We start from the raw sequence: 13,522 nt of genomic DNA, 5'->3' as shown, positions 1-13,522 counted from the left end.
TGTGTGATGCACTATTCTTAAAAGTATGGCTAACATCTTTTCTTCCTTAGCCACTGTTTTGCCAGTCTAATAGAAAGTAGACGTGAAGGTATTTTACTCTCCTGTGATTAGGTTGTGCCTCTTTACAAAAGTAATGTGTTGGTTTCACCAGATTATTCCTGTAGGGTAATTGTATGAGTGTCCTCCAACTGTTGGTCACCAGGTTAGTCATGTTAGGATAACTGTACGAGTGTCCCCCAACTGGGTCTTGCTTCCTCTGACTTGCTGCTAGCCTGTCCTTAATAAGTCTACATTAGGTTGTTGCCTACCTAGAATAACTATTCAGTAAAGTGTGACATTGGCTTTTACTTTCCCCTTCATGGTGAAGTTAAAGTATGTGGATTTGATTTACCTTGTGTTAGCTGTGTGCCATCCAAAATATGTTACCAGAGTTATTGCTTACCTCAATCGGGGGTTCCCTGATTTCAAAAGCATCTGTAATGGTATATTACATCCTTAGGTTTTACTCACCTGGTATAACTGTGTGTTATGACAAAGTAGTTATAGGTTTTTACTGCACCTAGGATAAGTGTTTCACTATTCACCAAAAGTATATTGCCCAGTTGACTGTTTATGTGATTTGTTCCAAGAGTCACTGTACAACTGGAAGGGCCTACTGCCCTTGTATTACTGAATGCAATCTGAAAGTAACCATTGGTCTTTTACTCCCAAAGAATACTAAATGTGTATAACAAGGTTTTGACTTCACTAGAACTACTGTTAGGTGTTCCAAATAAGGTTTATAATTGGGTCTGTGGATTTCAAGTATAGTGTTGTGTTTTTATATTGTGATTTTATATAATGTGTTAGTACTTACTTAACCCCTAGTTTTATCTGGGCCAACCTGGATTTAAATACATCCTTTATTTTTACAATACATAGTGTTTCAGTGTTTCTTTGGATCATTTGTATTACAATTTCACTTGCACTGTGTCTACTGCCCTCTCTCCCTCCCAAGATAAGCCTGGCTGCTCTGCCTAAGCTGCCATGTACTTAGGTGGTACAGTCTTATACTAAGAGTGGAGTCTTGTACTGCCTCAGTTGAATGGTTTTGAAGAAGTTGGTAGCACTTCAGAAAAACTGTCCTAACACCTGTCTCATACACTCTGGCTCGCATCGCACTATATGCCTGATTAGCGCTATCCACAGTATGTTTTGTAAACGTTTCTGTGTGAGTAGAAGTGCCCAGTTTGTTTCGGGTTGATCACAGACTAGATAAGTCTCTTCCACTTTTTTCACCTGCCTCTCCGCCTCACGCAATGTATTTTGGTGTTTCTTTTTGTGTGCCAAGGTCCAAGAGATGATTTCTCCTCTTAGTACCGTCTTGTATGCCTCGCATAGCACTCCCAGGTCATCGACAGACCCTGTGTTTAAATCGAAGTAGGTCTTCGTGGCCTTTTGAATTTGCTCCAAGAGATCAGGGAACCCATGGTAGTAATTATTCAGTCGCCACAAGGGAGGGGGCCTCGTTCTGGTGGTTCTCAACTCTTAACAGGAGGGAAATTATACGAAATGCCCCTACGGAGCAAAAGTGCAGCTCATGCTTTGTGAATATCAACAGATGGAAGGAAGAAATAATCTAATCTCGAGAGCGAGGCGTGTGCACCCGAGTGATATGAGTATTCCCTCGTGTTTGGGTGTAAATCACGCCATACATCCGGGAGTCCCAGAGCATCAGTGAAAGCAGCGAGCTTGGTGTGGGTGTTGGGGTGTCTACCACGCAGGTGTGTTCGGTCTAGTTCCATGTTCATTACTTCGTTAATATCCCCTTGCACAATCATAACATCCGATGTGTCCCTAGTGCTAATGGGTGTGATGTCACTAATTAGGGTGGCCAGCAGTGTCGGTGGTGCATAGACCGCCAACATTGCGATAGTATGATCCCAGATTGACCTGGTTATGTATACAAATCTGCCTCCCGTATCCTGAGTGACACCGGAGAGAGTGAAGGGAAGCTTTTTGTGAATTAACACGAGTACCCCTCTTGAGCCCATGGTAAAACCAGCATGTATCGCCACGCGGTAGTTGGTGCATTTGAAGAAGCTACAGTTCGTGCCCGATAGGTGATTTTCGGTGAGGAACGCTACGTCTGGTGTATGGAGGTTCAGAAGCTGCATGACCAGATGTTTTTGAGCCCGTTGCCGAGATCATTGACATTCCATGTCATGAACCGAAGGGTTTTGGGGACATTCCTACGTGTGGCCATTGCGATTTGGAGTGAAGACAACCTGTGTCAAGGGTATGGCTTCGTGGTATCATGATGTGCTGTGCAGTCGAGAAAAAGTGCTTGCTGTGTTTGCTTAAGTTGCATGCTGAGGGAAGACCCGGACTCTGTGGTGTTGCTGTGTAATTTGCTGTCAAAGAGGAAAGTATGCCAAAGATGTTGGACCCAAATTGGACCCAAACTGAACCAAATTCCCACCCTATACTCCACCCAACTTGAAACATCTGTCGCCCGAACAACAAAAGGCAGTTGTCAAACAAGGACAGATGTCATAAAACCAAACACTAACTAATATCAATTACTCTCGTGTCCTGAAGTATCCCAGACCAGGTGGTCTAGGATGTTGTTCACTCCGTTGGGAGGGGCGGAGACATTCCCCGTGGCCGCTCAATGGCGAGGTATACTGGAGTCGCTTAGGTTTCTAGCTGTTCAAGCTTATTTTGCAGTCATTGTCTGTACCTCTTATCCAGCAGCAGCGAAGTGAGATGGAGCAACCTGCGCTGGTTTTCAATCCCCACCCTCTCCCGGGTGGTCTTGTGCCAGTGGTTGTGGTGGAGGCAATATCTGATCTGGAGGGACCCGGGGGTTCCTGTTCCTATTGTTCTGGAAAGCTGTCCAGTCCCCCTCTATATGCTATTCTGCCCAATGCCATGCTTCTTTGGGGTTGTTAAAGTGGACAGTCGTGCCCTTGAGATATATTTTAAGTTGGGCAGGAAAAAGCAGACCATATTTGACATTTAACGTTTGCAGTTGCTTCTTGAACTGATCGAATGATTGTCTAGCTTTTTGTACCTCCCTGGTGTAATCTGGGAAGAAGGCAATCTTGGGTCCATTGTACATTATTGAGCCTTTGGCGCGTGCTCCCTGGAGCAGCGCATCGCGATCCCTGTAATTTAGGAGTTTGGCTATTACAGTTCATGGGGGAGCTCCTGGCACTGGTCTGCCCGTAGGCATGCAGTGTGCTCTTTCTATTGAGAAGAACTTGGAGAAAGAGTCCGATTCAAACATATCCATTAGCCATTGTTCCAGAAGAAGTTCCATACTGGGAGCTTCCACTTTCTTTGGTAGGCAGAGTGTACACATGTTATTTATGCCTTGATCTCCATTCTCCTTCATCTATTCTCTCCTCCATCATCCTCAGCCGGTTCTCGACAGTGATCAGTTGTTGTTGCAGGTCGTGTATTCCGTCTTCCGCGCCGGAAATGCGCTGTTCTGCCTCCCCGGGGCGCAAAGTCAGCTTTTGTAGGTCATGGCGGAGGAGGGACACGTCCATGCTTATGCCATCCATTTTTTGTTCTATGGAGGCGCGCGAGTCTGCAATGGCAGTCATAACGTCTTGCAATGATAATGTGCTTTCAGCTTCAGCCATTGTGCCTGACAGACCGCGGTTGTCGTGTACAAGGGCTGTCGTTGTCGTATATTGATCAATTCTATTTTGCGTGGACTGCTTTTTCGCTTTGTCCTTGCCCATATCTGTTGCCAGCTTTCTGGTCTCTGGGCCAGTTAGGTCAGGAGTGTTCGTAGTGAGCGTCGATTCGTGGTTTTGCCAGCAACCAACCAGTGTGTCCCGTTCCTACAATGCTTAGTGTGTGGTGTCGCCATGGTTATGAAGATTCACCCGCTAGTGAGCCTGCTGACCCTCAATGGGGAAAAGTGCCTATTTACCCCGGAGTGCCGGTTGATATGGCCAGTTCAGGTGTTCACTTCAGCCCAGTTCTTTCTAAATGCACATGCTTATTTCCTTTTGCATATCGCTGTGTGTTTTCTTGTTGCAATGACAGTGGATTCGCATCCTTCAGATCTCATGTAGAGATTCGTCACACACTGGCTTCTTGGGCTTTTACTTTAATGGTCAGAGTTGCTTCTTGCAATTCTCCCCAGCATTCTCGTTTACCCTTCATGCATCTGGTGGGCACATTCTGTGGCAGTAATGAAACAAACGTGTTTGCCTGGGCTTCCCTGCGAGGCAGCACTTTGTGTGTGAGAGTTATTACCGTATCATTCCCTTCTGAAGTGCGCTACTTTGCTGGTAGCAGTGTGCAGGACTTCCTCCAGGTCGGTCCAGTGGGGCACACACGGACCACAGCGGGCACAGGGGTGTAGTTCACTGCTTTGTCGTAGCACCCCACTTGTCTCCCATATGTTATTCCGGGCAGTCGCCGAGTGCCTCTCTCGCCAGGGGACTTCTTTATGTGGAAGCGCATTTGCATTTGCGAGTATTGATCAGTAATGGCTTTGTTTGGGTATTCCCCTGCCCCTCATTCCACCCGATGCCGCACCCCTGCACATTCGCTCCGGCACACCCCCACCTGTTGCTTAGTCTCACGAGTATCTGGTCACGCTTAGGCAATCGGGACCCTTATGACATTGGTGTTACTCACTGCGGATCTTGCACTCGTCTTCAGATGTGTGCCTCAAGGTAAGTCTCCATTTCCAAGCAGGTGTCCTGTAGTGAAACACCAGCAGTGTGCCTCTCCAGTTCTCATGGGAGCAGGCTTTCTGCCTCGCCCAGGGGATATCACAATATTTTCGCTCCCGAGTCACTCACCGAGGTTCGGCACTGAAGAGCTGGATGTCCGGAGCTTATTGCAATCATAGTATTGCAAATGTCTCTCAGGCTTTTTCCCTGCTGTGTGCATCTCCTCCACACCAGGGTACATGGATGCTGGCTGTGTGTAAGGGGTCCTCGGGAGAACTCCAGCGCTTCACAGCCAAGCACCGGAGCGGTTGTCCTAAGCACCCTTCAGTATCATAGTTCCTCCCAGGGTGGCTGCCCGCTGCAGCGCTGCCTGGGGAATGGATTGCGGAACGTTGACCCCCTTCCTTGGTGTCACTAGCAATGTTGCCCCTTCGCCGGGCTTTCCTCCGGTTGTGTCCGGGCAAGGCTCACGGACCGTTCATCGGCCCCCAGGCGTCTGTGGAATTCCACGTGTGCTAACTTGATGATTCGGCAGTGTCCCGCCTCCCAGTGGGGCTGAGGAGTCATGGTGTCCAGCCACTCCACACAGGTTCTCGAGATGTGCCAGCGCAGTTGTAGTGTAATCTGCGGCGGTGCCCAAGACGCACAGCTCCGGGGCTCACAGTGCTTGCAGGGATTTCGGTCACAGTCTTTTCACCAGGCAATCGAGGCTCTGGCGTGCACCACGCAGCACCTCCGCGCTTGGGGCTGCAGTCAACCAACTCTCAATGCAGCCATCTTGGAATTGCCACCCGGGAAGATCGTTGGGTTTCGATTGCTTCTAACTTTGTCTAGCAGCCATGGTTTGCATCCAGATTTCGCTTGTTTATGCTGCAGGGCATACAGTGCTAGTTGAGATCTTTTGGAGTCATTAGCAGATGAATAAGAGGCTGGAAAAGCAGGATGTGTGAGGCGGTCACGGTAGCTGAGGAAACTCAAGTCCGCATTGCTTCTCTGCTAGCCACGCCCCCCACTTTGTGGCGTTTACCAACATGGCTCTACATGTTTATTTAAAAGAAACAGACACTATGAGCAGTCGTGCACTCTAGACCCAAACAATCCTCGGGTTAAGAAATGTAGACTGGGAGGTAGTCCCTTTACCTGCAGCCAATTATGGCACCTCCATGAAGATCTGCAAAGAATAACATCCTATATTAAAAATAAAACGATTTAAACTCTGAAATGAGTGCATGTATGACAGTTGAGTCAGTTGAGTCAGTTGATGTATCCAAGCAACAGTTCTTGAGGACATGAGGCCACTCACTAGCGATGATGCACTATGCAACTTTTGTTAACATAAAGGGAGTTCAGCTAATATAACCTAAGGTTATTCATTTCCTTACTGTGGTATTTAGCAGGGGAAGTGTGCCACCCATCACTATGACTGACAACTGCAACCAGCTGGCATTCCAAGAAATCAAAGACTTTTTGATAAAATGAAGTACTGACCAACACAACACAGCACTTTATCATCCACAAGCAAATGGCCTTGTGGAAAGGTGCAGAGATATGAAGGAAAGGATTTAGCTTCCCAGTAGTCTGGAAGTCTAGTGAAGGAGGGTGTCCTGGATATGTTGCAATCCTACAGGTTTAGCAAACATTTTGACACAGGTTGTATGTAACCCCTTTCAAGCACGAGTGGTTCAAACATTCAGGATTTTAGGTGCGCGCCAGGGTTAAATGAGAGAGTTGGTGGGACTGATCTAAGACTCTGATAACAAGATTGTGCAGTCCTGGAGAAAACACAGAGATAAGTACAACCACTGAATACCAGTGAAGTAGCAGTCTACACTAGTGGGTGAATGTGTGCTGTGATGAATCCTGTGGAGTCATTGCTGGTGCCCAGCCTAAAGTTGCCTCCCATGTGGCCAGGAGGAGGCATCCGCTACCTGATCGGGACCTTGAGGGTGGTATTGAGTGGGAGGATGACATTGGAGGAGATGGCTGTCTGGGAGATTGGTGTGACTCCAACAGGAGGGATGTGGTATTCCTCCCTTCAAGATCAATGCCCTATAATCCCTCCAGCTGTAAAATCTGGAAACCCCTTTATGAGGTGTGAATGGTGTCCTTCCTAGGGTGATTGACACACATACATAATACACCTTTAACATCTCCCATTTCTGATGGCTTTTATTCTTATAAAGTTTCAAAGCAAAACACAAAACTCCGATGAACTTCAAGTGCCATAAAACCGCAAGTACTGAGACGAGGAAGATGAGTGAGTTGATGAGGAATGAAGGGTACATCAAGCTGAATGTACGACAATAGAGATTAGCTGTGCAGATGGGGTTTCCATTCAGAAGGGGATAAGGAAGCTGCAGAGCAGGAAGTGATACTGGCGGCACAAGTAAACGTGAGGTGGTGAAGCGTGCCGGGCAAAGCAGACACAAGTATTCGGTTAGAGGTATATCTAGTCAGACAGGTGGGAGCCCGGGAAAGGTTCTGCTGTTGCTTCGGAGGGACCACTAGAATGGCAGCAGCCATGGCGAGACTATTGGGAACCCAGTCCAGCGACAGCCGTGCAATTTCACCAGCCCACGACAGCGGGGCCCATGCTGGAGCCAAGTGAGGGCCAGCAAAGCCGGAGAAGCTTTCCAGAAGCCGCAGCTTCACCGCAGCAGCATGCCACGGTCCAGAGACACCAGAAATCACTGGTTTGTTTGTTTGTTTATTTTTTATACTGGTGATTCTGCCATTGAGTGTTAGGGATCCCGGGGCATGTAGACAGGCAGGTATTTGGACAAACAAATAAGTCATTTGAATACCAACCAAGTCAATTGAAGAGAATTTATGCAAGTCCTCACGTGAAGCTAGAGCAATATGGGGAAAGCTGGAGTGGAGGTTATCCTCAGCAAGTGAATGTTGAGGAATAAGTTGAAAGGCTTGCACAAGTTTCCTTCTATGAAAAGTGAACAAGCATTGCCAAAAGCAAAAGTGTATCAATAATGCCCATATATGAGATGTCAATATGGGGGAAGTTGGAACTAGTAGTGCCTGAACTAAAGGAGTATAAACAGTGAAGAAGTAAAACTGAATAATACTAAAGAACATTATGTGAAGTCCTGGTGAGAGAAACCATTAGGTGATCAATCCTTTTTGGGGAGAGATATCTGGCATGGGAGTATACCAGGTAATTCTGCAAGAACCATAAGGGGAGGAGAACATTGTGAGAAGTCCATTTGGGAGACCATCAGACAGTTGGATGTTTTGAGAAAGGATACCTGGCAGGGGAGTATACCAGGGGATCGGTGAGACTCAGAGGAGAGGATTCCTGGCAGGGAAGTATACCAGGTAAATCCTCTAGACCAGGGGTGCACAACTGATTTTGACAGAGGGCCGAAAGTACCTTACACGAGGGCTATAGTGGGCCGAAAAGTAAAAGTGGGCGGGGCGGTAGGCGGGACATGTCAGGAGGCTTTTTCAACCCCCAATTTGTATTAAACACATGGAAAAAGATATGTTTTTGAGGGGTAACGATTTTTATTGCATTTCAAACTTACATTTTGTACTACACATTTTCCATTGCTATCATTTATTTCGATTTAGTTATTGTATATCGTCTGTTTAATTAAATTATATATATTTTATTGACCCTTGATTGGGCATTCCGTTATTTTGGACTGCTATAGTTTGCTGTTTGGGTTACCCAAGAGGAGTATGGCCTTCGTTGAGTCAGGTTTCCTCAAAAAAGCAAAGGATGTACATCTCCTAACTGTGCCTGTTTTAGCTTTATTATTGAGTTCACTCTTGGAGTGCAACACTATGCCCCATGGCTCCCATCCCCAACCAAACACTATGCCCCATGGTCCCCTCACCCCCAACCAAACACTATGCCCCATGGCTCCCATCCCCACCCAAACACTATGCCCCATGGCCCCCTCACCCCCAACCAAACACTATGCCCCATGGCCCCTTCACCCCCAACCAAACACTATGCCCCATGGCTCCCACCCTAACCAAACACTATGCCCCATGGCCCCCACCCTCAAACAAACACTATGCCCCCTGTCCCTCACCCCCCAAGCAAACACTATGCCCCCTGTCCCTCACCCCAACCAAACACTATGCCCCATGGCCCCCTCACCCCCAACCAAACACTATGCCCCATGGCCCCCTCATCCCCAACCAAACACTATGCCCCCTGTCCCTCACCGCCAACCAAACACTATGCCCCATAGCCCCGTCACCCCAAAACACTATGCCCAATGGCTCCCAACCCCAAACAAACACTATGCCCCGTGGCCCCCTCACCCCCAACCAAACACTATGCCCCATGGCCCCCTCACCCCCCTCACCCCCAACCAAACACTATGCCCCATGGCCCCCTCACCCCCAACCAAACACTATGCCCCATGGGCCCCTCACCCCCAACCAAACACTATGCCCCATGGCTCCCACCCCAACCAAACACTATGCCCCATGGCCCCCACCCCCAACCAAACACTATGCCCCCTGTCCCTCACCCCCCAAGCAAACACTATGCCCCTGTCCCTCACCCCCAACCAAACATTATGCCCCATGGCCCCCTCATCCCCAAACAAACACTATGCCCCATGGCCCCCTCACCCCCAACCAAACACTATGCCCCATGGCCCCCTCACCCCCCTAACCCCCAACCAAACACTATGCCCCATGGCTCCCACCTCCAAGCAAACACTATGCCCCCTGTCCCTCACCCCCCAAGCAAACACTATGCCCCCTGTCTCTCACCGCCAACCAAACACTATGCCCCATGGCCCCCTCACCCCCAACCAAACACTATGCCCCAAACACACTTAAGCATGCACCCATACAGACCTGAACCCCCCACCCCCCAAATCAACACACACACAAACATGCACCCATACAGACCCGAACCCCCCACCCCCCAAATCAACACACACACAAACATGCACCCATACAGACCCGTACCCCCCACCCCCAACTCAGCACACACACACACTCAAGCATGCCCCCATACAGACCTGGACCCCCCACCCCCCAAATCAACACACACACAAACATGCACCCATACAGACCCGAACCCCCCACCCCCCAAATCAACACACACACAAACATGCACCCATACAGACCCGAACCCCCCACCCCCAACTCAGCACACACACACACTCAAGCATGCACCCATACAGACCCGAACCCCCCACCCCCCCAACTCAGCAAACTCTCAAATAAGCACCCATACTGACCCGAACCCCCACCCCCCAACTCAGCACACACACAAACATGCACCCATACAGACCCCAACCCCCCACCCCCAACTCAGCACACACACAAACTCAAGCATGCACCCATACAGACCCGAACCCCCCAACCCCCCCCAACTCAGCACACACACAAACATGCACCCATACAGACCCGAACCCCCACCCCCCAACTCAGCACACACACAAACATGCACCCATACAGACCCGAACCCCCCACCCCCCCAAATCAGCAAACTCTCAAACAAGCACCCATACAGACCCGAACCCCCACCCCCAACTCAGCACACAAAAAACATTCAAATCAAAACATTCATACACATCCGACACCCCCCGACCCCCGCATCTCAACATACACACAAAATACATTCAAATACAAACATTCACACCCCCTCACATCTCAACATACACACAAAATACATTCAAATACAAACATTCATACACATCCGACACACCCCCTCACCCCCGCATCTCAACATACACACAAAATACATTCAAATACAAACATTCACACCCCCCCACATCTCAACATACACACAAAATACATTCAAATACAAACATTCATACACATCCGACACCCCCCCACCCCCGCATCTCAACATACACACAAAATACATTCAAATACAAACATTCACACCCCCCCACATCTCAACATACACACAAAATACATTCAAACACAAACATTCATACACATCCGACACACCCCCTCACCTCAACATATACACAAAATACATTCAAACACAAACATTCATACACATCCGACACACCCCCCCACCCCCGCATCTCAACATACACACAAAATACATTCAAACACAAACATTCATACACATCCGACACACCCCCTCACCCCCGCATCTCAACATACACTCAAATACATTCAAACACAAACATTCATACACATCCGACACACCCCCCCACCCCCGCATCTCAACATACACTCAAAATACATTCAAACACAAACATTCATACACATCCAACACACCCCCCCACCCCCGCATCTCAACATACACTCAAAATACATTCAAACACAAACATTCATACACATCCGACACACCCCCCCACCCCCGCATCTCAACATACACACAAAATACATTCAAACACAAACATTCATACACATCCGACACACCCCCTCACCCCCGCATCTCAACATACACTCAAATACATTCAAACACAAATATTCATACACACAAACATAAAGCAAAACAAACCCGACACACAAACACAAACAGACCACTTACCGGAGACGTGCTGGAAGGCAGGCAGGCAGGTAAGCTGGAAGTCACTGGAATCGCACTACGGCTGGCGTGGTCCAAGGCTGAAATGCCTTCCGGCATCAAGCCTTATGGGCCACGCCAGCCGTAGTGCTGGCCCTCCATTGGTGCAGCACACACGCATTACGTGGCTCGTAGGAGCGACGTGATGCGTGTGTGTGCTGAGCCAATGAGGGCCAGTGTTTTCACCGGCCCGGAAGACAACAAACACTTTCCTAATGGAGGGCGGCCGCGGGCCGCCCTCCATTAGGAAAGTCTTTGTGCCTCGCGGGCCGGTCAAAAGGGCATGGCGGGCCGCAACTGGCCCGCAGGCCGTATGTTGTGCACCCATGCTCTAGACCTTGTGAAAGGAAAATACTGTGAAAGGAAAATACTTTATAGAAGCAATACATGGCAGGAGAGTACACCAGGAGATCTAAACCCGTATAGAAAAAGAAAAGGTACGTAGTGTCATCCTGAACAGCAAAGAGACATTCCATTCACTTTTAAAAGACTCACGATAAAGAGCCATTTCATCTACTCTTAAAGGCACATTGTTTGAAATAAACACCCTTACTATTTTAAAGTCCTGCTGAAGAGAAACCAGACCCCAGATTCAGAGACTATTTGTTGGATTTGCCCATTTCATTTTACACATATTTACATACTCAAAACAGATAACAAATACACTTAACACACAACGTTAATTGTTAATTTATAGTGTGAGAGTCAGATACCTTTTGAACCCAAGGACGGTTAGTATAATTTTGACAAGACAACGACTGATCTTTAGTTTTCGTTTCCAAGGTAGGAAAACTCTTCTTAGAATATGGACCGAAATGCTTTTATCCAATCCTTTTTTAAATATATCTGATGCTGAAAACATTACAACTTTGTGTCCACCTCTCATTTCTGACCCCTCACAGTACACATCAGTCTTCTACATAATTGGCCTTAGGGAGCAACCCAGATTAGCGAGGCTCCATGAGGACATCCAAGTGTGCCATTAAAATAAAGGTTTGACATGTGGTGTAGCTGTCCAGGGCCACCAGAATAACTAATGAGATGCATATGCCAAAGGAAACAACAATGTCAAAACGTAAAATAAATCAAAGGAAACTAACTGTGCCACACAAGAACAAGGACTGGCTTCCATGTGTTTGTGCTTAGTGTCCTTCACATGCTACATTTTTCAAGTCATCTCTTTAAAGAAGAGCATTATGGTAACCAGCGGAAGCCAGCCATTACCACATATTTATATCAAGTAGAGGAGAGAAGATATGTGGTGCAGTGTCTAAATTGCAGCCTGGACTCAAACACCAGCTTCACAACTTGACTAACGTGTGTGGTTTTCAGCAAATCGTGTAAGTCTCGAAACGTGATTTCATTCACAGAATACACAATTCCAAAATACCCTTAATCCCGATTTAATAATTGAAACTGTTGCTTTATATATAGGGTTTCTGGAGAATACCGAAAAATTCAGAGATTTGCCCGACATTAATGTGATTACATTAATAATGTTAATGTGTTTCACATAGTTGCCCTTTATGATATTATTGCAATGTAGGCAGGGGAATGTCCCTCTCTTCCTCCTCTGTAGTGTAGTTTGAGAATCGCGTTTAGTTCTTTCAGCCTTCACCAATTGATACCTAAGATTTCTCCTTCTTTTGTAAGTTATAAGTGGAGGTGCTCGAAAAGGTGCTGGAAAAAGTTGTTCAAGCTGGGTATCCAATTGTATTAACTTCCAATTCTTTTTGATAAGCCGGGTCACATGATGGATTTGACTTGAAAATGTCAAAGTGTATAAAAAAGGAATAACTTTGAGACAATCCTCTCGTTCCATTTGCCTTGCTTTAGTCTCGGATTTCGTAATGATACTTCCTGGGTATCCTCTTTGTAGATACTTGGTAGTAAGTTTCTCATTTTCCATTTGAAATGTATTTTCATCAGAGATAATTCGCTTTAATCTCAAAAATTGACTTATAAAGGGAGATCTTTCAGATGTCGTGGATGTTCACTCAGATAGTGCAGTGAATTATTGACGACTATTGGTTTGTGAAGGATATTGGTTACCAAAATTCCATCCCTGAGCTCCAATTCTACATCTAGGAAATGTAATTTGGGATTGCCCACTTCCATAGTGAATTGTATTCGTTCATGCATAGAGTTAAGTATGTCAGGAATCCACCCAGCTCACTATGATTGCCTCTCCAGATAACAAATACATCACTGATGTATTGTTTCCAGAACAAGAGACTGGTTGACCAATGTGGATGTTTTAGGACTGTTTGTATTTCTAAATGAAACATAAAGAGATTGGCATATGCTGGGGGCATGGCTTACTCCA

General features: G+C 47.1%; 1 protein-coding gene across 2 annotated transcripts in view; it reads right to left on the bottom strand.

Annotated features, from left to right (window-relative positions):
* LIG4 (DNA ligase 4) overlaps positions 1-13,522 on the bottom strand; it is a 118,796-nt gene that overhangs the window by 57,961 nt on the left and 47,313 nt on the right. The gene's annotated exons all lie outside the window — the stretch shown is intronic.

This window comes from Ambystoma mexicanum, chromosome 7p (assembly GCF_040938575.1).
Source record: "Ambystoma mexicanum isolate Mex_15411 chromosome 7p, UKY_AmexF1_1, whole genome shotgun sequence".
NCBI lineage: Eukaryota > Metazoa > Chordata > Amphibia > Caudata > Ambystomatidae > Ambystoma > Ambystoma mexicanum.
This window is presented reverse-complemented; position numbering and strand designations above follow the sequence as displayed.